The following is a 25,825-nucleotide window of genomic DNA, read 5'->3' as shown; positions in this document are numbered from 1 at the left end:
ACTTAACTGACTGAGCCACCTGGGTGCCCCAAGACAAGTTTACATTTAAAGACTGGCACCTTTAAATATACTTCTGAAAGTCAATGGTGAGGCAGTAGGGCCAAAGTGCTCCCCAGGAAATAGTGGGGCTCCTCTTACCCCACAGAGAGCAAATTCTGAGTTGTTTTTGCAGAAGGAGACACACATTTCCATCAGATCAACCATGTTTTGACCAGTCTCCCTGGTGATCAGAGACTCACATTCATGAGGTTCCTGACTAGTCGAGCTTTCTGGAGTCACAGGACAATGTGGGCAACTAAGTAGCCCACACAGACATCAGACTCGTGACCTAGGCCCAGCAGTGCTGAACAACTGGCAGAAAGGTAGCCACTGTGTTGGACATACAAGTCGGTTGCTGTAGACAGCAAGGCGTGGCTTCAGCAGCCTCCCAGGACCGAAGGGCACTCACTCGACCCGTGCTGGGCTCTGTGGGCAGGATGTGTGCAGGGGCCCAGCAGCTGCTCTGTGCCAGCACAGGTGGGACAGCTGCAATGAATGGGCCAAAGAACCACCTCAAAGGCACACTGTGCCCATCTTCAAACACATGGCCTTGCTGTGGACAGCTGAGGAACAGCAGCAACAGCGGCAGCAGCATTAGCAACAAAGACCCGCCCATCCCAGGCTGTGCTAGGGAGGGACGGAAGGACTCCCTATTGTGCAAAGCAGGCCAGCAGGCAGTGCCGCCCAAAGCTCTGTCAGCAGCAGCTGCAACCACCAGCCAAAAGTCATCTTTACATGTGAGTCACTTGGATGAGGACTTCCGGTCACACAGGACCTCTTTCTCAGCTCAACCTAGGGAGCATCTCTAAACTCCCATCACAGTGCATCTGTAATGGGTATACAGGCAATTCTGCTACACTCCTCTCCTACCCAGCTCCATTAGAATGTTCTCCACCTCCGCATGGCCCTGTTTCACTGGTAACAACCACCCGGTGGACTTCAGCTGTGGTAGTTGTTAATTTAAATATAGAGGGGCTGGTTGTCTAACCTTGCAGAGCTCCCCCACAGTGTAATTCCACCCAACTGCTTTCCCAGATCTTTCTCCAAAGCCAGCATCTCTGGGACAAGTGGACATTGTGGATAGATTCCCATTCATTGCCCCTGTTCCTATGTTGTGCAGAATGGTGGGGGTTCTCAGAACAGGGTACATGGGCACTCATCATCGAAAACTTTACTTTGGTTGAATTGTATTAGTTTTCCCTAAATGGGTGCCCACCCTACATCTTGGCTGTTGCCATATTGTGTGCATTAACATTTGGAACTGGCAGGTGTTAGCTAGAATGCTCACTATTATTCTCATAGCCCATCAATTTTCTTAGTCCTCCACATTGTGCTCCACCCTGATGCCATCTCCAAGGTCCCCATTGTTTGGCCCTATTTTTCAGACTGAAAAATGGTTTTTCTTTTCCTTTTTTTAAAAAATATTTTATTTATTTATTTAAGAGACAGCAAGCACGAGTGAGGGGAGGGGTAGAGGGAAGGGAGAAGCAGACTCCTCATTGAGCAGGGAGCCTGACACGGGACTTAATCCCATGACCCTGGAATCATGACGTGAGCCAGAGGAATATGCTTAACCACTGAGCCACCCAGGCACTCCTGAAGAATTGTTTTTTAAAGTAATTTCAATTTTGTTCAACCAACATGGTGGTTTTGAGCAGTTCAGTAGCAATGTCTCTCAAGTTTAGAGAGTTCATCTATGACACACTTTCTGGGGAAATGGGTTTGGCTCCCTTTATACATGATCTGAATCACTATAAGTAAATGTTTAAGATAGGCTAATATCCTAAATAGATCTAGGGGTATTTTTTTAAAAAATAGCATCAATGTTTAAAAAGGAAAAAAAATTTCAATCTCTCCCCAGGGGATTAAGAAAAAAAAATGTATGAGCAAGAAGCTTCTAGTACCACCTCTGGAACTTCTAATATTATTCCACAGCTAGTTCCTCATTCATATTTTGTCACTGTTCTCTCACTGCTGGTCCTTTTCTCTTTTAAAATTCTGATATTTTTTGCTGTCTTTATTTTAAACCTTTCCATCCCCTTCTTTTCTTCTTCAACCATAACATACAAGAATTTGAATGTTTCAGAAACATCTTTATCTCTGTGTCTGTACCTTGTTTGGTCTTTAGGAAACCTGATCCCATTTTGTGAGGAATAGCCTAGTGATATCTTGTTAGAACATAGAGACACAAAGCAAACTTCTGTTCTTCACAGATGCAAAGAACAGGTCCCAAATAGTGAGAACAAAGCAATGCTTTTCTGGCTTGTCAGTATATTTCTCTTGAATTGTAGCAAACTACACATCACATAAAATTGACCATTTTTGCCACTTTTAAGTGTATGATTTGCATCAAGGACTTTCATTAATATGTGGCCATCATGAATATCTATTTCTAGAACGTTTTCATCATCTGAAACAGAGACTCTACAACCACAAAACAACTCCCCTCCTCCCAGTCCTAGTAATCTCTGTTCATTTTATCTATAAATTCACCTACGTTAGGTATTTCGTATCAGTGAAATTACACAATACTTGTCTCCTTGTGATGTGCCTATTTCACTTAGCATAATGTTTTCCAGGTCCATCCAAGTTGTGGCATGTGCCAGAATTTCATCCCTTTTAATGGCTGAATAATATTCTACTATATATTCATATATATATATATATATATATATATATATATATATATATATACCACATTCTATTTATCTATTTATCTGTTGATGGGTTGATGGACGCATGGGTTATTTCTGCCTTTCAGCTCTTGTGAATAATGCTGCTGTGTCTGGTTGTTTTTATTTTTTTTCTAAGATTTTATTTATCTATTTATTAAGAGAGAAAGAGAATGCGTGTGAGTGGGGGGAGGGGCAAAGGTAGAGGGAGAGAGAGAACGCCACACTGAGCATGGAGCCTGATGCAGGGCTCAATCTCACCACCCTGAGATCATGACTTGAGCTGAAATCAAGAGTCAGACACTCAACTGACTAAGTCACCCAGGTGCCCCTGTCTCATTGCTTTTTGAGGATAATCAGCTTAGATTTAACTGGAAACAGAGATATCTATTTAGGATATTGAAGATTTTCTGAGAAATTTTGAACCTAACTCAAAGCCCTAAGAGTCTTTGGGTGATGCAATAGTCTACTGACTCAGTTCTCTAAGAATTTAAATTTCAAAAGCTAGTAAAAAAAATCAGAGACCATCATAAAGTTTATATCAAGAATTATTAGTTATAATATCATAATCTCATGACCTTTTGATGCTCCTAATATTGTAACAAGTAACACCCGGACACTAACCTAATGGTGGGTACCAGGGAATCATTGTTTTGGAACAAATCTCCTATTTTTTGCATAAATTACAATTTGTCATACTGTAGTAGTGGTAATGCCCCATCAGAGATGAAATTCATATTCACCTTTGGAAATCATACAAGTAAAAAATAACCAAATTTACCCAATAAAAATTATTCCTCTTTCAATTAGAGTCATTGGATAAGAAAAGTTGATATTTCTGAATTCAGAGATTTCCTTCCCTAAAGCCACATCAGGTCCCACCTGAAATACACATGCAGGTGATTTTGTCATATTCCTGTCTGTCTTTCTTCCCTGCCTCCTTGCCTGCCTCCCTCCCATCTTGTATATTTGCCAGGATTCCCTTACTTACCTGTAACTCTCCTTGTCTGTGAGATGTAGACACACCTGAGGCTCATTCGTAGTCAGCACTATGATCCAGGGAGCTTTTTGCTGGGCTCCAGCCAAAGAAATGATCCTCTTAGTAAGAAAATGGAGCTTTCTTAGCAGTTTACAAGCTCAGGCCCTTTGGCTCTTGCTAAGAGTACAGCATATTTTGTGCCACAAACATTTGCTGAAAGTGGTGAAATCAGGGTATTTGGTTCTCAGGTATGTACTTCTCTTGTTCCTTCGAGGGGCTGAAGATACAATGTGTTACGGATTGTCTCCAGGGTTGTGACAAGGGCCTGATGCCATTCTGGGAACTCTGGTGCCCTGGGATTAGCAATAAAATGAGTGACTGGTGTGTGCAGAAAGGAGTAAGGGTGGGAAATGAACTAGACCAGGATATCCAGAATAGGTGCCTTATTCCAAAGCTATGCCTAGTTTGGAAGCCACAGCTCTGATGAAAAGTCAGCATCAGAAAGCATGCATTCCCTACTCTGTGCCTAAACCGGGACCATCACCTGTCCACACTCCTGGCTGTGGCCCTGATACTGCTCTCATCATATACTAATAGCTTAGTTCGTTATTGGACTCTGATGTGCCAGGCACTACTTCACATCACTTCACAATAATTCCAGGAGAAAGCGAAACTATTTTCATACCCAAATTTACTGATGAGAAAACTGAGGCTGGACAAGATTGACGTATCTGTGGTCACACGAGTCCTGAGAAGCAAAGATAAAATCCCAGCCAGGTGCGGATCACTCCAGAGCGAGTAAGCCACTCAACTGGCATGAGTCACTGTGGTTGCACCCTGTCTCTGTGGCTTGTTAGGGTTCCAGGAGTGTTAACAAGGGCTCTGTGGTGTCTTCCAAACTTCAGGTTTCCCTGCACCTTTCCCTGATGTCTTCATCCCTTGTGCAGACACCCCCAAGTCCTGATGAAGCCACTAAGTTACCTGGCCAAGATCGCTAAGTTTTCTTTTACTCCATCACATTTCTGGCCTCAGTTCTTGTCAGATGGCTGTCTGTCTCGGCAAGCTTTCTTGGTCCTAAAGACTTCCTCTCAGGCAGGCGGTCCTAGTGGAATTTATGCTTTGTGGAGCAAGCCTGGTAGGTGCTGTGAAGGGGAGCCACACCGTCAGGCCTCACTCACTTTGGTGCTTGGCATGCAGGTCATGTCTTCAATGAATGAATCCCTCATTCTAGAAGTCACCTAGGGGGAAAAAAATAAAAGAGCCGGATGTGCCACTGAATGGGGCACTTGGAATGAGAGAAACCACACTTCTTAGAGAAGAAAACCCATAAGCCTCCTTGACCCCAGAGTCCTTTTCTTTGGCCCACCCCCAAGACTGCTAAAACCCCAACTGACCGCTTCCTTCCCACCACTGTCTGCCTTCCTGCCAGTCTATCCGGACCACTGAATTGAGAAACCAGTAGGAAGGCCTTGAAAACAAACAGCCTGGCCTCACCACCATCCAGGATGCTCATGCACCAAGGAATAGAGACAAGAACTATTTCCCCATGATCACGCTCCAGAGCATAAATGGCGGGAGCATGTTGCATGCGTGCGTGTGTGTATGTGTACCTGTTCACGTGTGTGTTTCTAAGCAGGGACTGTGAAGTCACGATTATCCAGTATTTGCACTCCACACACTAAAGCAATGATTGGCCTCTTCTTAGAGTTGGAGAAAGAGCCTGGCCTGAGGATACAGGGCAGTCCTTTGACCTGTAGAGCTTTGTGGGTGGCCTGAGAAGGAATGTGACCCAAGTTCTGCCAGAAGACAAGAGAACAAGCAGGAAGGTAGAGGGGCCTGTGCTAAACTTAAGCTCAGAGCCTTCCAAAAAGGGGCCTCTGAAGCATATTTCTTCCTCGGCTAATTAAGCACGGACAGAGAATAGGGGGAAAATTGTGTGGCAACCAAGCACACGTTTCCCACTTTTTCTTACCTATGGCCATGGCACAAGAATGTGGTGGGAGCCAGGATGTCCATAAATAGTCTGGCTCCAGTCTAACAGAGACAATTCTTGTCACAACAACAGCTTTAGCATGTGCTAGAAATGACAATGCCATCCAGTGTCAATAGTTCCAGGGGGACCCTTCATTCTGAGTTACAGCAATGAAACCGCTGGTGGGTGGTCCCTGACGCTGGTTGTCTTCATTATCATTTCATTGTGCTTTGGGGAGCCCAGCGCACTTTGGAACTCTCCGGCATTCTGAAAGCCTTTCATGCATTGGAGTGGCTTGACATTCATATTTATATATCTCGCTTGCATGGCCGCAGAATCTCTATTCGTAGAAGCCTCGTCCTTTGTGCATTCAAGGTCACACCCCATTTAAGTGGGAATTGTAATATACCCTGAGAACATCAAGCCATCATAACTCAACTCTGCAATCCAGATTCCTCTCAGTGCTTCAAGCTCTCTCTGCCTCTTGATTCAAAGTTAAAGGGAAACCTAGAATAAAGTTGTAGAACTAAGATATTTGAATCTACCTCAGAAACTTTGAAATGTTTGCTTTGGAAACTTGCAAAGTTTCAGCTGCTTTAAAAAATATCCCTTCAACATTGTGGCTATAAGCAAAAGTGGGTTTGTCTCAGTCAGAGACCTGGGCATCATTCCCAGCGCCTCTCTTCAGGCAGTGGGGGATCACTTCTGGTCGATTCTATTTATGGAGTATCTTTCAGCTCTGCACCTCCATCCTCCTCCTAAACCTCTAGAGTCCTTCCTATCTGTTCTGTGCCTTTATGGCCACCGGGATAATTTTCTAAAATATAAGCCTGATCACATCAGGTTCCCACAGCTTTCAGAGTAAATGTCGGCATCCTTAGTATAGCCTAGAAGGATCTTTGTTGCTTGGTCCCCGCCTATCTGGCTTCGAGGGTGCCCATAGCCACCCTCCCATCCAGTCAGTCTTGGCAGAAGCCGTGTCCCCTCACACAGTCATGCCTTGGTCCATGGTTCATTTCCATCCCCCTCTTCTCTTGGCTGACTTGTATTTCTCCTTGAACACTCAGCTTGAGCATGTTTATCAGACCCATGACACGTTCTGCACACGTCAGAGACAACATGGTCCTCAGAGTTGTCATGTATTTGCTGGTCTATGTTTCACAGTGACCATAATGAGCTCCTCTGGAACAGGTCCCAAATCCCTTTTCCCTCTGGATCCCCAGGGATTTCTCAAGGCTGACCCATGGAGAATGAGCAGGTGATTATTGAATAAATATCAGATAAATTTTGCTAAATCCCACCTGAAATAATCTTTCAAGGTGAAATCATACAGTGAGAGCCTGCATCCATCAAGGTAATAAGAAGCTTTCTGTCATCCCTTGACATTATGTGGGGAACAGTCGACCTTCTAAGCAGGAAGGAAGCTGTGGGAGATGGGCATGGGAGGACCTTGGAAGGCCATTGTGATGTGAGGCAGAGCAGCGTATTGCCGCTTCTCATCTACGGCTCATCAGGCACTGTTTGCCCAGGCACATGTTGGTTTGTTTGCTTACTTTTATAGTTAGTTTGCAGTTTCCTCATAAGGAGATGAGCGATGGCATCAGGATCCCTCTCTCCTCCAAGGCCACCAATGTTACACACAAGAATTTCATACCAAATGGCAGAATGAGTCACAACAAGACCCTCCACGGCCAGGAGGAAATGGGATATTCAGAGTTTATCCTTTAAATAGAACTCCCCAGCATTCACAGAGGTATTTTAGTTGATTACTTTGTGAAAATGAAAAGGGGTTCTTCCCCAGTTTCTCAGAGAGAGTTTGGGATTGGATAAAATATGCTGAGAAAAAGGAACAGAACCGATGGAGTCTATGGAAAGCCCAGATGGGCATCTCCCCCCTGCATGTCCCTCACATCTCCCTAGGGCTTCCTAGATAAACTGCACACCATTCCCTGGCAGCTTCCCTCGTCTTTAGGTGGCCTTTGTTTAAGCATTAGATGGATGTTTGCAAGATTATTTAAGTGATTTCCCACTATTTATTTCAAGCATTTACTGCAAGTGGCTTCAGGAATTTTAAGTATGGAGTAAACTACAGATCACCTCCCTAAATGTACCATATCCAGCATTAGTTTTATACAGTATTCTAAAAAATGGGATAAGGCCCAGTTCTCGAACAGCTTCTAACTCCCCAGAAGGGCCCCGAGTACACCAGAAATGCCTAGCACTTCTCAGAGTGCCGTCCTTCTGAGTGTGGCCCCAGACCTTCCCGAGGCAGATTCTCCTAAAGACCCTCCCCAAGATGCCTTTTCTAGGATTCAACCATGGAACATGAAAAAATCCAAGAATTTGAAGCCCAAGGATATAAACTAAGTGTCTTACAAATATGATTGTTCTTCTCCAGTGCTGTAAGCAAACTCTGACTCACTTCCCCTGCTAGATAGGATTTCCTCCTGTGTGTACTCCCAGTGCAAAGGGATTCTTTGAATGCCTTTGCTATTACCCTGTATCTTTAGTATCTCTTTATATTCTTAGGCCTTGCTGAAGGCATTCTTAGCCATCTCTATGGCTTTTGGCCTTATCCATACTGGCCTGGCCTCTGGGGTGGTTCCTGGAGATTAGTCACCCAGCACTTTCCATTAGTGCTTAGAAGGGTTGTCTTGTACCTAAGGAAGCTCCATGCCAGAACTCCCCTAGTCCTCAGGCAGGCCTGGAACAACCCCAAAATACACCAAAAGTTCTCATGTCTTCAGGAGGTGTCAATTCGATTTAGGGTCAGCCTGAACAAAAGCTACCCTATGGAAAGTGAACAAACCAAACTTACACGAGTTCACAGGAACAGACCTGTCCTAACCTTGTACTCTAAGTATTCTCATGTGACCAATGCTGAACTATAGGCCAAAGCTTCTCAAAGAAGTAGTCACTACTCTCCAAACACCCATTCTTGTCAATTAATCATCATGAAATACAAGATATCAATTATTTTTTTAAAAGATTTTATTTATTTATTTATTTATTCATGAAAGACACAGAGAGAAAGAGAAGCAGAGACATAGGCAGGGGGAGAAGCAGGCTCCATGCAGCAAGCCCAATGTGGGACTTGATCCCGGGACGCTGTGATCATGCCCTGAGCCAAAGGTAGACTCTCAACCACTGACCCACCTAGGTGTCCTAAGATATCAATTATATATCTACAGATATGTCTATGATTATTCACATTTCACCCTGAGCACACTGGGTGGGTTGTTTTTTTGTTTGTGTGTTTGTTTTGATGTTATCATTGGAGTGAGCACTGCTGATGAGAGTGATCACATTAAAAAGATAATGTTCATTTATTAAGCCTTACAACATTTTTCTATGATGGATGGAAAGAAACATAACCATATCTTTCAGTCTGTCAGATATCTTATGTTCTGATTGAGGAAGAAAAGAACTAAAATAAAAGTAAACAAATGTGATTATTTCAGATACTTTCACATGCCCTGAGGTAAAACAGGGAGGCCGGCACACAAGGAGTGCCCAAACTGTCAGGATAACACATTCAATGGTCTTGAGAAGAGAGTGAGGGTGGCCCAAAGGACAGAGAGGCTAGAGTATAGACAGCACCAGGGAAAGGGACTTGAGGTGGAGCTTGAGAGTGAACATGGATCCAGTCATGGTGGCCACTTTCAATTTCATTTTAAACAGAATTGAAAGGCATAAGAGAGCTTTACTTTAGCATGGGGTGACACAGATCTGAATTATGCTTTAGGAAAATTACTGTGTCTGCCCTGTGCAAGATAGGCAATAGAGAGCAAGAAGGGAGTCAGGAGGACAATACAGATGGGAGATAATGGGACCTTGGACCATGGCTGTAACCACTGAGACGGTGAGATGTGGTCAGTCTGAAGATATATTTTAGAAGTAGCACCAGTGGGATTTAGTTTATGGAATGGATGTAAAGTTGGAGGGGGCAGAGAAGAAGCAATGACCCCAAGATGTTTATTCTGAGCCACTGGCTGGATGGTGATGCCATACGCTGAAAGAGGGAGAGCTCAGTTGATGAGGTGGAAGTGATCCAAAGAGATAAAAAAAGTCAAGAGTTCAGTGTTGACACTGCTGATTGTGAGGTGCCTGTTAGTCATCGGAGTAAGGATGATGAGTAGGCAGATGAGTATTTGAATCTGGAGCTCAAAGGAAAGTCAAAGCTGGATAAATAATGTAATGGTCAACAGCATAAAGACAGGTCTTAAATCTGTGAGACTGAATAGGGTCACCTTACTTTGACAGAACATAAATTAATTAGAAAGCTAAGAACAGAGTCCTGGGGCTCACCAACCCTGAGAGAGAAGTGAAGAGCAGGAGCCATCAGAGGAACACAACACAGAAGCTGTCAGATAGGAGGTCAAGGCTAATGTGGTGTCCTGGAGGCTCAGAAAAGAAAGTCTTTCCAGAAGGAGGGGTAGTGACCCATAACAAATGCTGCCAGGAGTCTAGCAGGAAGAGAGCAGAGAGTGATACCTGGCTTTGGTGTTGGTAGTCTTAGTCAAAGTGCAGTGGAGGGGACAGAAGTGTGAGTGGACTGGTTTCAGGAGCAATGAGAGGTGAAGGAATGGAAATGATGAGTCATAACCATCATTTCAAAGATTCCCCAATGAAGGAAAGCCCAGAAATGAGGCGGGGCCGAGAATAGGCCCAGGGGTTCAGGGACAGTTTTTAACGTGGATATCATTGGTTCTTATTTGTTTGCTGATGGAAATTAAGGCAAGACTTAGAGAGAAATTAAGGATGATGGAGGGAGAGCGAGTAATGGCAGAAGCAAAATCCCCTGAGAAGAGCACAGGGGCTGAGATCCAGATCATAAATGGAGAAGTCAACCTTCGAAAGAAACAGGTGTCCTTCTATTTTGAGGGAGACAAAGTGATTTCAGCTCAGCAACTTTCAGCTTGTGAGTCTCCACAAAGAGTGAGTGGATAGATAGATGAGCAAGTATTGGACTCTTATTAAGCATCCCTGATTGAGGAAGACAGAAGCACTGCATTTGCAAAGGGGCATTGATGCTGTCAGGCCAGGAATCTAAGCTAAGAAGGAAAGTGAGAATATGTGTGTGGGGGTGGTAGTGGTGGTGAATAGTGAAAAAGTGGATGTGGGCTGATGGATTGTCAGTCATGCTACTGCATGCTCAACTGGAGAAAGGGATGCTAGAGATTACCAGGAAAGATAGGAGTCAGCAGTCAAAGAGATGTTTAAACTTGAGATCTTAGAGGTTGTGCAGTTGTCATTGATGACAAGGTCTACAGTAAGCCATGGAAGTGTATAGCTGAGCTCTAGAGGAAAAGATCTTCAGAACAAAAGAGAACTCAAGGAACTGAGAGACAAGGATGTTAGCTGGATCATCAGCATGAAGGATGAGGTCACCACGAATGATGATGTGGGAGAGGGGTCAATGAGCAAGGTGCCAAGTCATCTCTGAATGACTGAGAAACCAGGAGGTCATCAGGTTCAAGAAATGAGTTGTGAAGTCTGATGCTATTTATTCCAAAGAAGGGTTTTAAAGAAGGAAAGGGAAACAGCAAAGGGAACACAGACACTCATTGCACTTCCAGGGCTTGTGGTATGTAGGGTGTAGAATGAAAATAGCTTGCTCGTAAGAGCTTTTGAAGAAAGCAAGGTGCTCAGCACAGCACCAGGTGTTAACAAAGGCTGGATGTTGATGGGAACTTCTGGACAGGGAAAAATGAGAGGGAACTTAACGTTTACTAAGACCATTTCAGCAGGATAGCTAGGATCTATTCTGACCCTCTGCACCTGTCTCATTGGAATGTTTTGCCTGGGAGCCCCCAAATTTCCCAACATTCCGCAGACTGGAGGGGTGATGTGGTGGGGAGATCCAATGGCTCTGAAAGATTTATAATTTCAGACTGAGGAAAAGGCTGCCTACAATGAAGGGAAATGCTGTATGGTGTTGGGGTCCCTGACAGCCACCTCTCCAACCAGACCCTTCTAATCACCTTAACTCAAATATCATGTTTTCAAAGAACTCCATATATATAAGAAGAAACCCAGAAGCTATTGGTTTTGAAGCCCAGAAGGTTGAATGTTCTAGAAAGGTTCTGAGCCATTTAATGAGGATCCATTTGGTCTTTGGGACCATCCTCCCTTTTTAATTTTGTAGGTATTTTTATTAGTATCATGGCTCATGCCTGAATGAGGAACCTCAATGTCATGATGCCTGGATCCTACTGGCTGTGATAATAAAGCTGTGAAATCAGGTACATTTTAAAAGTAAGTTGTAGTAAAGATTTCTTAGTATTTGAAACTGACATAATATTTTATAGTAACAGAAAGCAAGTGGTGGAATTTTGAGGAAGTATTTGCTCTTAGGTGTAGTAGACAGAGTTTTCGTATAGAGGCGAATATTTTGTTCAAAGGTATTAGTAAAAGAAGGGGGCTTCAAATGAAAGTGATTTTAATACTGTGAGTGAGCATATCCACACAATTCGTTCTGTTTTCTTAACTGAATTAACATATATTCAGGCAACTGATCAGTCAATTCAGTCAAATATATGACAAAAAGAAAGCAAGAAATTTCTGATTGTTTGGGTCAGAGGACTTGGTAGAGTCCAAATGGATACATCTCCTTGGAAGTGGGGGGGGGGGCATTGCTTGCTCAATAGAGATAAAAAACTATAGTTTACATTAATTAGATTTGACTTATTTTTCTAAGTAGGCTCCACACCAAGTGTGGAGTCCAACGTGGAGCTTGAATTCACAACCCTGAGATCAAGACCTGAGCTATCAAGAGGTAGACGCTTAATTGATTGAGACACTCAGGCACCTCAGATTTGACTTATTTAGACTAATGGGGGGGGGGTTAGTGATGTTTAATATTAAGTTCACGAGAACAAAGTTCTACTATTATAGGAAGTGTAACATGCCAGAAGTGGGAACCAATATAAAAGTAATGGGCAATTGACATTTGTAATGATTAAACAAAGAAGAAAAAGAAAGGGTTGGTGAAGTTAATGAAGTGGTGATGATTCGAGAACAGTGTTTTTTTGGGGGGCAAGGGTACTGTAGATCTGGAATGTGGTAGAGGATTCCACTGCATGGTGCACTAACGAGGCACTGTACACCTGCCCCATTTAGCCAGTTGTGTCTCTGTGGTGGCGATGCTCTTACAGCTTTTTTTGTGGGCTGTATGACAATAGACAAGAGTAAATACAGGCATGCCTCACTTTATCGCGTTTTGCAAATGCTGTGTCTTTTTCCAATTTGAAGGCTCAAGGCTTCAGGGGAGGAAGTCACTGCAGATGTGGTGGAAAGAGCAGGAGAAATAGAACCAGAAGTAGAGCCTGAAAATGGGTCCGAATTGATGAAATCTCATGGCAAAACCTGAACGGATGAGCAACACAAGTGGTTTCTTGAGATAGAATAGACTCCTAGTGAGGGTACCGTGGAGAAAGATCACTGAAATGCCAAGAAAGGATTTAGGATATCCCATCAAATGAGTTGATAAAGCAGCAGCAGGCTTCGAGAGGACAGACTCCAATCTGAAAGTTCTCCTGTGGGTGAAATACTATCAAACAGCATTGCATGCTACAAAGAAATCCTTCATGAAGAAAAGAGTCCATCAATGTCATAAACATCATTGTTGTCTTATTTTAAGAAAGAGTGATGGCTGCCCCAGGCTTCAGCACCCACCACCCTGACAGCCACCAACACAGAGGCAAGACCCTCCAGCAGCAAAAAGAATATGACTCGCTGAAAGCTCAGCGTACGGTCAGCATTTTTTAACAAGATATTTTCTAATTAAGGTATGTATATATTTTTTAGACATAATGCTACTGCACACCTAATAGATGACAGTATTGTGTAAACATAACTTTTATATGCTCCAGGAAGCCAAATGATGGGACTCTCTTTATTGCAATATTCACGTTATTGCGGTGGTTGGTCTGGAACTGAACCTGCCATCTCTGAGGAGTACCTGCACCTGTATTTGCTGACAGAGCCCCTTTCTCCCTCTTGGTGTATTAGAACTTAATTTTCTCAATCTCTCCAGAAGCTTTCAACTCAAGCAAGTAGATGACGCTGGTGGCTGAAAGAGACATGAAGTTACTACCTGATAAATTCTGGGGAAGGGATTCTTTCCCAAGCTCCATGGGCATGCTCAGGGGTGCTCAAGGAGCCACAAGAATTTAGGGGTGAAGGGAAAGCCTGTGTGAGATGTTCTGGGGAAACCCAGTTTTTCTGTATTTGAAACATTTCATTGACAATTCCTAAATTGCACAAAAAGGTATTCTAAGCCTCGATTAACTGCTCTGTGTGAATTCTTCGTGTTTTCTAAGAGCCATGTAAGGCTTTGATATAGGAGCATATCCTTTTTAACTTCATATTTTATTTGAAGGCATACAGGGGAAAAAAATAAAGTAATGGTTTTCTGTTCTGGTTCAGTTTCATAGCATGAGGAGGCAGCATGCCTCCCTGAAATAGACCAGCACAGGTTGAAATCCTATGGGTTTTTTCACTTATTAAACAGAGAAGGTAACCCCTAAGTCAGGAGTTCTTGTGAGGATCATCTAATACAAAGGATGCCCAGTCCCTAAAACACAGCAAGCACTCAGTAAACGTAGGTATTGTTGGCATTACAATCTGAGACCGTCTGTTTCAACAACCTTCAACTGGCTCACTGCCTAACTCTTACTCTTGTATGGAGTAGCCAGAGTGACTTTTCTTGAACATAAAAATTAGATCCTGTCATTCCCCTACTAAAAACCACTAGCATTTTCCCTATTCTTAGAATAAACTCACCATGACCCACAGTGATGTAGGCCCCTGTCTACTTCTCCAGTAGAGGCTCACACCACTCTTCTCCCTACTTGCTGACACAACATCCAATGTCTTCCCGCTCCTCAGAGATACCCAGGTTAGCTCCATGGTAGTGCCTCTGCCCCTGCTCCTTCCTCTTCCAAGGGCACTGCTCTCCCATATTGGTTGGCTCCTTTTCATCATTTGGGTCTTTAATGAGACATTGCTTCCTTGAATAACCCATGGCAGTCAGCCTTAAATAGCACCCCTCTTACCCACCAACACTCTTCACCAAATGACTCGGTTTTGTTTACACCATAGCACTGTCTCTATCTGAAATGTTCTTGCCAATTGATCTGGTACTTACTTCCCATCTTCCTTCCCCCCCCCCCCCATAGAGGGCCAACTCCATGAGAGAAGGACTTCCTGTTAGACAAAGGCTAGGTGCTCAATGCATAGCTGCTAAGAAAGGAATTGATGGGGGAGTGGATGTACTCAAGAAATACCATGATGCTTTTGTAAAAATCATTAAAATAAAAATAAATTATATTTTCATTAAGGTATGGGTGTGTGTGTGTGTGTGTGTGTATGTGTGTGTGTGTGCAGGACATGGAATTTTTTAGCAGCTCTGAGTAATCAAAACATAACAAAACCAAACAATGACAGCATTTCACAATGCTAAGAAAATCGGATCACCTTTCCCCAGGGGCCAGAGTCTCAGGGAACACCAATGGACGTGATCTGGCTCCGATACGTGCACTGAGTCCAGACTGAATGAAGACTTGCTGTTCACCCTTTTCTAGAAGCAGCCAGGGTACAATTCCCTACTCACCCGGGCAATCACATGGAAGAGGAGAGAAGATGAGAGGGCTCCGTTGTGTATTCATTCTCTCGTGGTCTGATCCACTGCAAAAACAAAAGGAAGGGGACATGGCATTGATCAGAGGAAGTCGGAGCTCTCCCCGTGTTTCTGTCCTTCCAGGTAACCACACAGTCTCATCCTGGGGGGAAGGAAAGATGGCAACACATAAGTGGCCTCTCTCCAAACTCCTTAGAACAGAAGTTGCTAAAAGACATGTGGACACACATAGGCCTACCTTCTGATAGCCAGGCCCCTGTCCAAAGACACCACTGACCTCTGCCTTTTTAAAGGCAAAATTTGATCCGTTAATGTTCTCCAGGGTTGGTTTCGTAAAGCATTTGGATGGGCCCTTCTTCACAAATGAATAAAAATGAGTAAAGTCCTCAGAATCAAAGGAAAGCCAGGACTGGCTTCCAGAAGCACGAGGCAACCCAGAGAGTCCATCTGCAGCCAAACCATGCAACAGACCCAGACACAGCTTAGAGGCTGGCAACAAGTCTACCCGCAGGCTCTGCCAAGGAGCCAGATGCTGTTGCTTCCAAAGCTTGGCATCAGCGCCCCTGACTGCCATCCAACCAAGAGGAAAAATAGGAATGATATAATGTGCTGGGATAAAACACATCCCACCTCAACCTTTTTTATTACTCACTGAAAAAAAAATATGGAAGATATTTATGGGAAAGTACCAATGTTTTTGGAAATATTGTACATACATTAGCTACAACACCATTTTTGCCAAATGGGAAGGATATTTAAAATATGCAGTCTGCGTCTGTCTAAAAATAAATTGTCATCTTTTCTGATCAATGTATATGTCCAGGATATGGAAATGACTCTGCTAATTGAGGATGCTGTCAACCAGCGCACTTGTAAGTTACCAAGAAGTAAACTTGTGAAGAAGTCTGTCTGTGTCTGTGCATAAAATAGCAATTAATGTTGTTGTCATGTGAAGTGAGTTTGAGAAAGATCGGGCTTTGACAAAGGACTATCCAATGAAGGTGGCGTGTTGAATTTCATGGTTATATAAAGTATTAGGAGTTATGCTAGGCTGGATGAGCTAAGATGTTTATGAAAAGTAGAATGTGGTGGAGAATGGTATTGGCAAAGGCTCTGGGGTGGTATTAATAACCCACTATATATGACAAAGTACTGGTATGTAGTGAAAATTCATTGTCATTCCACTTCATCTGGGTTTTAAATTAGCAAATTAATGTCACTTTTGAGAACGCTTGTGAAATTTCTATTGTTTTGAGTGACTCAGAATTCTACATCTAAAAATTAGAAAAATAAGGCAGAGAGGAGACGGTATGTTCTTTGTTGGGTGAGATGAGGGGTGTCACCAACACCAGTGTGCTTCCACTTTTGCCTGGACTCACCACCCCCCCGGAAATCCTGCCCCTGAAGTCAGGGCAGGCTCAGGCCGCTCAGGCAGAGTGGGTTCCAGGAGCCGTCAGCTAAAATGCCTATCACTTCAGCACATTAACACAGGCAAATTTGTCATCTCAGCTCGTTGACAGGCATTTGAAAACAGGGGACGATCTGTGGGGGAGCAAGGACACCATGAGGGGGTCAGGTGAGGCACGCCTGGAGTCCCTCACTCACCGGGGGGAGGGGCCAGTGGTGCTCTAACCCAGGTGGAACCTGGGACAAATTCACCCTCTGCACTGCTTCACTATGTTGGAGCATTATTTCATTTTCGGTCTGAAGAGTGAGAATCTAGGACAAATACCTAAAAAAGGAAAAAGTTTTGAGTCTAAAATGCAGCTGTTTCCTTCCTGAGTTATCCATTTTAAATGTGAATAATTGCACCTCAAATATTAAAATACTATCTCTTGACCCAAGACCCTTGGATTCCTCATATGAATGAAAAAAAGGCAATCAATTCAAATAAAATCTGAGATATCATTCCAGACAGGAAGGATGAGATTTTCTTTTTTTTCTTTTTTCTTGTTTCCTTTTTTTCATTTCCTACTGCTCCCACACTTCACAGAAAAGAATGCAATCCAAAGAAATATACCATTTTCATGTAGAACTTCCCAAAGACCTTGTTGCAGGTCTCTGAACCCCATCACAGAGAAAACTGCTGCAGGAAAGGACACCCTGAAAAAGCCTGGGTTCAACTGCCTGCCCCACTCATGGAACCAGTGTATATATACACACAGACACAAACACTTGTCCACAAAAGCCCACACATACTTCAAATAAAGACCCAGGGAGAGATTAGCAGACTCTCCTTGGTTTTTAGATTTTGAAAGATCAAACTGCCAAGGCTCTCTTCTACTCAATAAGGATGCTGATTGCTGGAACAAGGCGGGTCTGTACTGATCTCTTACTCACTACACTATTTATGCAAAAAGAATAACAGGTAAGAAAAAATTGAGAAAATGTTTTTATCTCAGTTTTGACCTTCTCATGATCTGCATCGTTTCTCATTGCCCCCACTTCCACCCCCAGGAAGTGGAAAAGAGGGTCTTATTATAATGCTGGCAAAACCAAAGAGATTTTTCAAAAATTTATGTTCAATACATCTCCAAATTGGAGCAAGAGGTCAGGCTTAGCTCAGGTGAAAAATGTGATGATATAAACATAAATTCATCACTGTTACAGTCAGCAGATCATATGTACATTCCAGAGTGTCAGGCGAGGACCATGATTTGTGTCACTGCAGAGAAAGATAAATCTCCGTAGAAGACATAACAACCAGAATCACAGCCACCATGTAATAGATCATGATGCACCCCGATCTTTTCCAAACGTTATTTACAGTTATCAGGGCTTGAGGATGGCAAAGCACAAATGGATATTAATCTTTACTCTCCCAGGCCTCGGCCGACTCAGGGTTGCTGTCTCTTCGAGTCGGCCCATGATTTCCAGCAATGTGATAAGCTCTGGCTATGCACAGTCTGTCCAAAAGGGATCAAATATAAATATTTCCAAAAAGAAAGAGTGTTTCCAATCCCATCAATCAAAGCCTTTGAGAACTCTGTCACTGTAGCATTCTGGAAAGGATTGCTATGTGAGAATTTGTTCCAGAAAAGAGCTACTGAAGGAAATGAATGAGGCCACGTTATGGAAAGAAGAGGGGGGTAGAGGTGAGCGTTGGGGGTTGGGCAGAATCAGAGCACAGGACGAGGCAGCAAGGAGGCTTGCCTCAAGCAGAACACTGGCGCCTGAGCTGGAAATCTGTTCTCTAAAGCTAATTGCTATTTTATCTCTATATCCCTTGGCTTCCCAAGTATGCAGATGAAATGGGTCCTTGTCTGCCTGCCATCCACCATAGGACCTCGGATCCAGACTTTGTTCACACCTTCTTAGCCCCTAGAATTACTTTTGGAAGTCCCAACCCCACTCCACATCACAGGTATTATAATGTACCCACATCCCTGGGGCGCCTGGGTGGCACAGCTGGATGAGCAACTGATTCTTGGTTTTGGCTCAAGTCATGATCTCAGGGTTGTGAGATCGAGCGCTGTGTCAGGCTATGTGCTAGTAGGGAGTCTGCTTGAGATTCTCTTCCTCTCACCCTCCTCCCACCATGACCCTCCACTCACACACACACTCTCTCCCTCAAATAAATAATCTTTTAAAAATAATATACCCACATCTCACATTAGAAGGCATTTTTAACCATTCTTTCTTTCTTTCTTTTTCTTTCTTTCTTTCTTTCTTTCTTTCTTTCTTTCTTTCTTTCTTTCTTTCACTACAAATTTTAAAATTATAATGTTGCTTTTGAAATTATTTGGCTACGTGTAATTTGAATCAGGATAGACGTTGGTTTCCTGGCAGCTCTTGCGTCTATGTAGGAATTCTTGTAAAGACAAAATACACCATCCATACATTGTATTTAAATGCAGTGTTAACACTAAATTTAGCAATGAAAGATGTGCTCATCATGTCATGTTCTGCAAATTAAATATTTATCAATTTTAATTTTATAGCTTTATTTTGGGTTGATATATCTTTCAGTTCTCAGATATTTTCTTGGGGCCCTAGATTCCTTGTCTAAGAGCCTGATGGGTGAAACGAGCTGTCCCAGGTCCTTAAGAGTAAAAGCGTGGTTGAAGTGGATTCCATCCATTAAAGTGTGTTCCTATGACCTAAACTCCTCCCAGCTCTGTGGTTTCTCTAGTTCTTTCCCACGAGAGCACACAAAATTCATTTCAGTGCGGAGAAAGCCGTCCTGTGGTACAGGGGAGATCAGGGCAGTATACAGTCCACCATGGAGAAATGCCACAAATATGGACCCTAAAACTCAAAGGACAAGACATCCCCTTATGTGCTCCCTATTATTTGGTGTCCTTTTTAATAGACCTTTAACACTTGAGGTAGTGGTTTCTTCTGACAAAGTCTCTGTCCTTTGTCTTTCTAGATACAAGGCATCCCTTTTAAGAAAACTTTTATTTATTTATTCATGAGAGACACACACAGAGAGGCAGAGACATAGGCAGAGGGAAAAGCACACTCCCTATGGGGAGACCGATGTGGGACTCAATCCCAGGACCCCGGGATAACGACCTGAACCAAAGGCAAACACTCAACCACTGAGCCTCTCAGGTGCCCCAAGGCATACTTTTATAATTTACATCTTGTCTGTTGGCTCAGCGTGAGTTTCCTTAGGATTTAGGCCCTGGGCACAATATTTCTAATGTCTAGTCATGGTAGAAACTAAGAGAATGTGTAAACACCTCCTTCTCAGCACAGTTTGGGGGAGTGTACCTGATTTCTCTCCCTGATTTACTCTGCTTGCACTCTCAGTGCAGATAAATGCTGCCTGAGATGCATATTTTACCCAATTTCTATATATTTACTTATTTTATCCATTTACTTCTTAGTAGAAATAGATGGAACTAGGAATTCTTCCTTCTGTCTTTTTCTCGTCTATGGTCACACGGGTGGCCCCACTCTCCTCTTCTGTACTGTTGTGGCTCCATCTTGGATCAGATCCATCCTTCTTACCCTAGGCTCATCACTTGGGTGGGACTCTGACCATACAGATTCACCTGTCGGATTCTCCAGAGCTTTACAATAAAACCAATTGCCTTTGTGTCACTCCACCCTTGGGATCTCACCACACTGGGCACAGCAGATATAAACATCTCACTTCTCCCACCTGGTCAAGCAGACCTACACACCCAAGATGAGACCTCCTTTCTTAGCTACTAGTCACAAGGTCCAAATAACAGCAGCATTCTAACAGTAGCTCATGAATTTGAAGTACTTTAGCTAACATTTTTATGTTTTGCTTTCTCTTGGTTTTTTCCCTACTTCCCTGGTCATCCCAGTAAGTGTCCTCGTCTGTCATATCTCAGGAGCTCCACCTTGACACCCTACCTACAACTGCCACCTTCACCTCTCCCTCACAGTGTTCCTGCCCCTAACCTCATTCTGTTCTTTATTTGTTGAAGCACCTGCTTCTTTTGAAACTACAATGAAATTTACTTGTTTATTTTGATGATCTATTGCTCATTTTTTAAAAAGATTATTTATTTATTTATTTATTTATTTATTTATTTATTTATTTATTATTTGAGACCCAGAGAGAGAGAGAGAGAGGGAGAGAGGCAGAGACACAGGCAGAGGGAGAAGCAGGCTCCACACAGAGAGTCCAATGTGGGACTTCATCCCGGGTCTCCAGGATCACGCCATAGGCACTAAACTGCTGAGCCACCCGGGCTGCCCATCTATTGCTCATTTTTAAATCCCCTCCTTGGTTTGTAAGCCTTATAGGGCCAAGGATTGTTGTCTGTTCGTTCTGTGATGTGACATAGACATCTAGAACATTGCCTGGCACATAATAGATACTCAACAAATATTTATTGAATAAATAAATAAACAATACTTCCTCCATTCCCCAAAGGGTGGGGGTGGGGAAGCTTTGATAAAAATTTCTCCTAACAGGTGCTGTCATCTCTTGATGATAAGTGCTGACGTCTATAAATATATGTGAGATATCTTATCCAAAAGTCTTATAGGACTGTCCTTTACTTTCTGATCAAACTAAGAATACAATCATCTCATTAGGTGTGTGAACATTACAGATGGCAGAGAAGCCACCATCTAGGCAGGATTTGGTAACATGTGGTACAGGAACTGGGTTACCTGTGTCTCAGAAGCCTAACATATTGAACAAGCACAACCAAATTTTTCTCTCTCCATTGGAACATGTTTTGTTTATTTATTTAACTGAGAGCTCACTGATAACTGGAATGACCACAGCAAATGTCACAACACATTCACTTTTTCTCTAAGCGCTCTTCTATGGTACGTCTGAAACCACTTACACATATGCTCGTAAGACAGAAGTCAGGTGGAAGAGTTGAAATTCCATCTGATTTGCTTTGCTTCAAAGGGCAGAACTAAACCCAACAGGTAGGTATCATAGGAATGTGTCTGAGTAGAAGAAAGGAGGTTCTAACAATTAGACCTATTCGTAAATGAAATGGATGTCTTGAAAAGGGAGGACTCCAGTCCATGAATTGTGTCAAGGATGCTGTGAAAAGCATCCCTGCAATGAGTGAAGAGCTGGACAGAGCAAACTTCCTGGGCTGAGATTCTGTGAGATCCTGGGTTTTAATGGTCAGTTCCATAACTCATTCTTCTTAAGGGGACAAAGAATGTTACCTTAGCTGGTCGGTAAGTAAATTGAGGTGAAAAAAGCTGAACAGATGACCCACATTTTCAGAGTGAAAATTCATGAAGAGAACACCCATATTTCTGAATTCCATTTTGCCTTCACATCAGATATAATTAGCTTTCAAAGTGAAAAGTATCAATCAAATGTGAAGGGCACGGCAGAAATGTTTCCATATTCTTTCTTCTTGGATAAAAAGGAATCAGCTCCCAGCAATCAAAATTCACTTCACAGAGTCCAAAAGTAAGTTGAGATCACCTAATGGGGATGATCAGCAATTTTTTAAAAGATTTTTTTCTTACAATTATTTGAGAGAAACAAGGACAATGAGCACTAGCAGTGGAGAGGAGCAGAGAGAGAGAGAGAGGGAGAAGCAGACTCCCCCTGAGCAGGGAGTCCAGTGCAAGGCTCGATCCCAGGACCCTGAGATCATGACCTAAGCCGAAGGCAGATGCTTAACTGAAAAGCCACTCAGGTACCCCAAGATTAGCAATTTCTAACCGCCTATCAGGGTAGTCAAAAGCACCCTGATTGGAGAAGACACGGAGCCAATGAAGTGAGTGTCAGAGAGGTACTCATATGAGTAGTGTAGACTCATAGACTTAAAGCCCAAGAGATCACTGACTTTGGGCATAAGAAGAGTTGGTTGAGAATCTTGAAGACATAGCCAATACCACTACATGATCCTTCCCAGGTGCTTGTAATAGTAGTTATCATCTGAACTTCTCCTCTGAGCTCTTGAAGGGGTCATGAAAAATTATTTGTTTTGAACCAATATATAAGCTATACTAGTTTTGCATTAAATGGTGCATCTAAGAGGTCTTATAATCGACTTTAAAATTCCCGATGCCATAGTTGCTGCTGCCACTTGCCTCCCTGGCCAATGGATGTGATGACTAAGGCTGGAAGGTTCAAGGGGATCTGTGTATCTTCCAAGCTGCAAGAACTCTTATTAATTTCCACAATGGAAAACAGGCAGTTGGGAGAGGCTGTAGTTACATACACTTTACTCTCAGAACTGGAAGAGGGCAATAAAATATAGCTCTATGACTCTTTACATTCAAGATATTTTCAAGTTAGCAAATGCCACAGAACGGTGAGCCCCTTTGGAGTCTTTTCTTTGAAAAATCCTGAATCTTAAAAGGTTTGCAAGTCATTCCTCTTATCAAGTGGAGATAATATTGATCTACCAGAATGATTTAAATTCCAAAGACAAAAAGATGCCATTAAAGAAAGTTATTGCTTTGGATATTTAACCTATAAAGGATCCTAAGATTCCAAGTTTGAAATATAAACCCTTCCCTGCAAAGTCTTAAGGAAAGAAGTTCTCCTATTTAATATAAAACTGCGTAAAGAACTTCTCAACTTTTCACTACTTCTCCCTCCATCTTTGCCCCCTGAATGCTCTCCCTTACCTACATCCCTTTCCTTGGACGTTCTTCCCCACAAGAGCTGAATTATAATATGGCAAGATACCTTCCAGCCATTGAATGAATTTTTTTGAACCCATTTGCCCTTGAGAGTGTAAGAAGAATGGTTCTGGGGGATAATTATCTACCTGTTTTGGTTCTCCAATCAACAATAATCTGAACCCATTCTAACATTAAGAAGATGCTGGCTGGAGGTAAATTGGGAAATTGACATGCATTACCTCTGCCTTATAATTGGACATCACTCCTCATTAGTGATTCTTTTTGAGCTAGAAAGTACTAATTATCAGGGTTGTCTCTCTTCACTCCTTTTTTCCTTCAAATGATCTCTTTTTGTTCAAGTTCACAGAGCTGGCATCCTATTTCTTTTTGCTGTTTTAAGGATGCAGCATAGAGCCTTGGCTTCTTTCAGTGCCCTGAATTTTGGAAGGTGAAGATGTGTCCTCCAAACTACCAATCACTGGCTCTAAACTGTGACCATCTCCTTACTATGGAATTTGAAGAAGGAAAATATCCAGAGCAGGGGTCAGCAAACTATGGCTTGCAACCCTAATCCAGCCTGCCACCTGATTTTTTAAAAATTTATTAGAGAGAGAGAGAGAGAGAGAATGTAAGGGAAAGGGGAGAGAGAAACTCAAGCAGACTCCATGCTGAGTGAGGAAATTGATGCAGGGCTCGATTCCACGACCCTGAGATCAGATATGAGCTGAAACCAAGAGTCAGCACTCAACTGACTGTGCCACCCAGGTGTCCCTGCCCCTTGCTTTTTGAAAATAAAGTTTTATTGGAACACGTCTCACCCTTCTATCTACGTGTTGCCAGTGTCTGCTTCAGGGCCATAGCAGCAGTTGAGTAGAAGCCACAGAGGCTGCATGGTTCAGAAAGTCCAAAATATTTACTGTTTGGCCCTTTATTGAAAGAGTTTGCTGACCTGTGGTCTAAAGCATGGTACAATAGAAATAGCACATGATAGGGAGTTGAAAAATCGGCAACAGAGACTCAGCTGTATTTCTAACTACTTTCTAATAGGAAAAGTCACTTTACCTTCCAGTTTCTTCTTCTGGAAAATAAGACAGATAGTTTATATAATCTCAAAGCTTCGCTCAAAGACTAAAACTCTGTAATCTGTGAGTGAGGCCTGCCCTGCCATCTCCTTCCCTCCAGGCCAGCTCTAAGCAAAGAATGAAGCTGCTGCTTTCAGCATCATCCTTCACCTTATGTCAGGAACATCCTTTACCCCATTGGGTAACCCAAGCCCTCCCACCTCCCCCTGCTCTAAGCCCTGAGGCCCCTGCTATGGGATGTGCACTCCCCAGCAGACCCCTCCTCTGCCTCATCATCATTCACATGTCCTTTACCAGGTACTTGCTCTGTGACTCATCAGGTAAATCTAATAAACCATCAGGTAAATCTAAAATAATTCCAGCTATAGCTACTAACACAGTTTCAAGTTATTTCCCCCTCCAAGAATGTAGGGCAGAGCACTGGTTCTCTACCCCCTCTCCTTAAATCAATGAACAAAACCCAGAAGCCCCAAAAAAAAAACCAAAAACTCAAAATCATTCTTTCATCAAGAATCACACAGTTCAGGGGTGCCTGGGTGGCTCAGACTGTTAAGTGTTTACCTTCAGCTCAGGTCATGATCCCAGGGTCCTTGGATCGAGCTCCATGTTGGGCTCCCTGCTTTGGGTGAGAGGGTCTGCTTCTCCCTCTCCCTCTGCCCCTGCTAATGCTCTCTCTCTCTCTCTCATGAATAAGTAAAAAATATATATTTTTAAAAGAATCACAGTTCAGCCGACTGATCTCTCCATGGAAATTCTTGGGTCAATCTTTTTGTCCAAGCCTGGGTGGCCCAGTTACACAGTCATCTGTGAAACAACTGACCAGAGCCTTCTATTTGGGGGGAATCCCCACTACATGAGTTCAAACACCTGCTAGGTCCTTATCCAGCCATGAGAGCTGGAATGGGTTATTTAACCTCTTTGGGCTTCAGATTGCTGTGTGTGCAAGTAGAGGTAACAGTGTCCATCTTGCAGCCTTGTTCCAAGATGGCAGACAATAGATATGAAATCCCCAGAATGTAGCAGACACTCACAAAAGCATTCTCCATAATGAGATTTCTTTTTTAAAAATGCTTGCTCCCAGGAATTTGTCCCCACTCCTACACACTGAATTTTTGCCCCCACTGGTGGAAGACCTGGGTATGCTGGCCTTCCTTGTCATGCTCTGTCTGAGGCCCTCAGTGGGCCAGGAAAGCTGGAAAAGCCTCAGGTGGAAGCCACTAGGAAACCAGGGACCTGGAATCCAATCCATTCCCAGGCAACTGCTTCCATCTCTCTGAAGACATGGAGGTATGTATGTCTGAAGTATAAGGTATGGGACATCACAGGACAGCAACCAGGAACAATTTTCTGAGGGACTATTAAATAATTAGAATCAACCCTGCCTTCCTGACT

The 25,825-nt window shown here is 43.1% G+C and overlaps 1 long non-coding RNA gene across 1 annotated transcript in view; it reads right to left on the bottom strand.

The window, feature by feature from the left end:
• Positions 1–3,677: 3,677 nt before the first annotated feature.
• LOC140634712 (uncharacterized) overlaps positions 3,678–25,825 on the bottom strand; it is a 42,325-nt gene continuing 20,177 nt past the window's right edge. Inside the window, exons 3-4 of the long non-coding RNA XR_012032101.1 lie at positions 15,279–15,352; positions 3,678–4,928 (exon numbers count right to left, since the gene is read on the bottom strand). This is a non-coding gene — a long non-coding RNA (uncharacterized lncRNA). The remainder of the gene's footprint in view (positions 4,929–15,278; positions 15,353–25,825) is intronic.

This window comes from Canis lupus, chromosome 6, assembly GCF_048164855.1.
Source record: "Canis lupus baileyi chromosome 6, mCanLup2.hap1, whole genome shotgun sequence".
Taxonomy (NCBI): domain Eukaryota; kingdom Metazoa; phylum Chordata; class Mammalia; order Carnivora; family Canidae; genus Canis; species Canis lupus.
The sequence above is the reverse complement of the archived record's forward strand: the minus strand, read 5'-3'. Positions and strand labels throughout refer to the sequence as shown.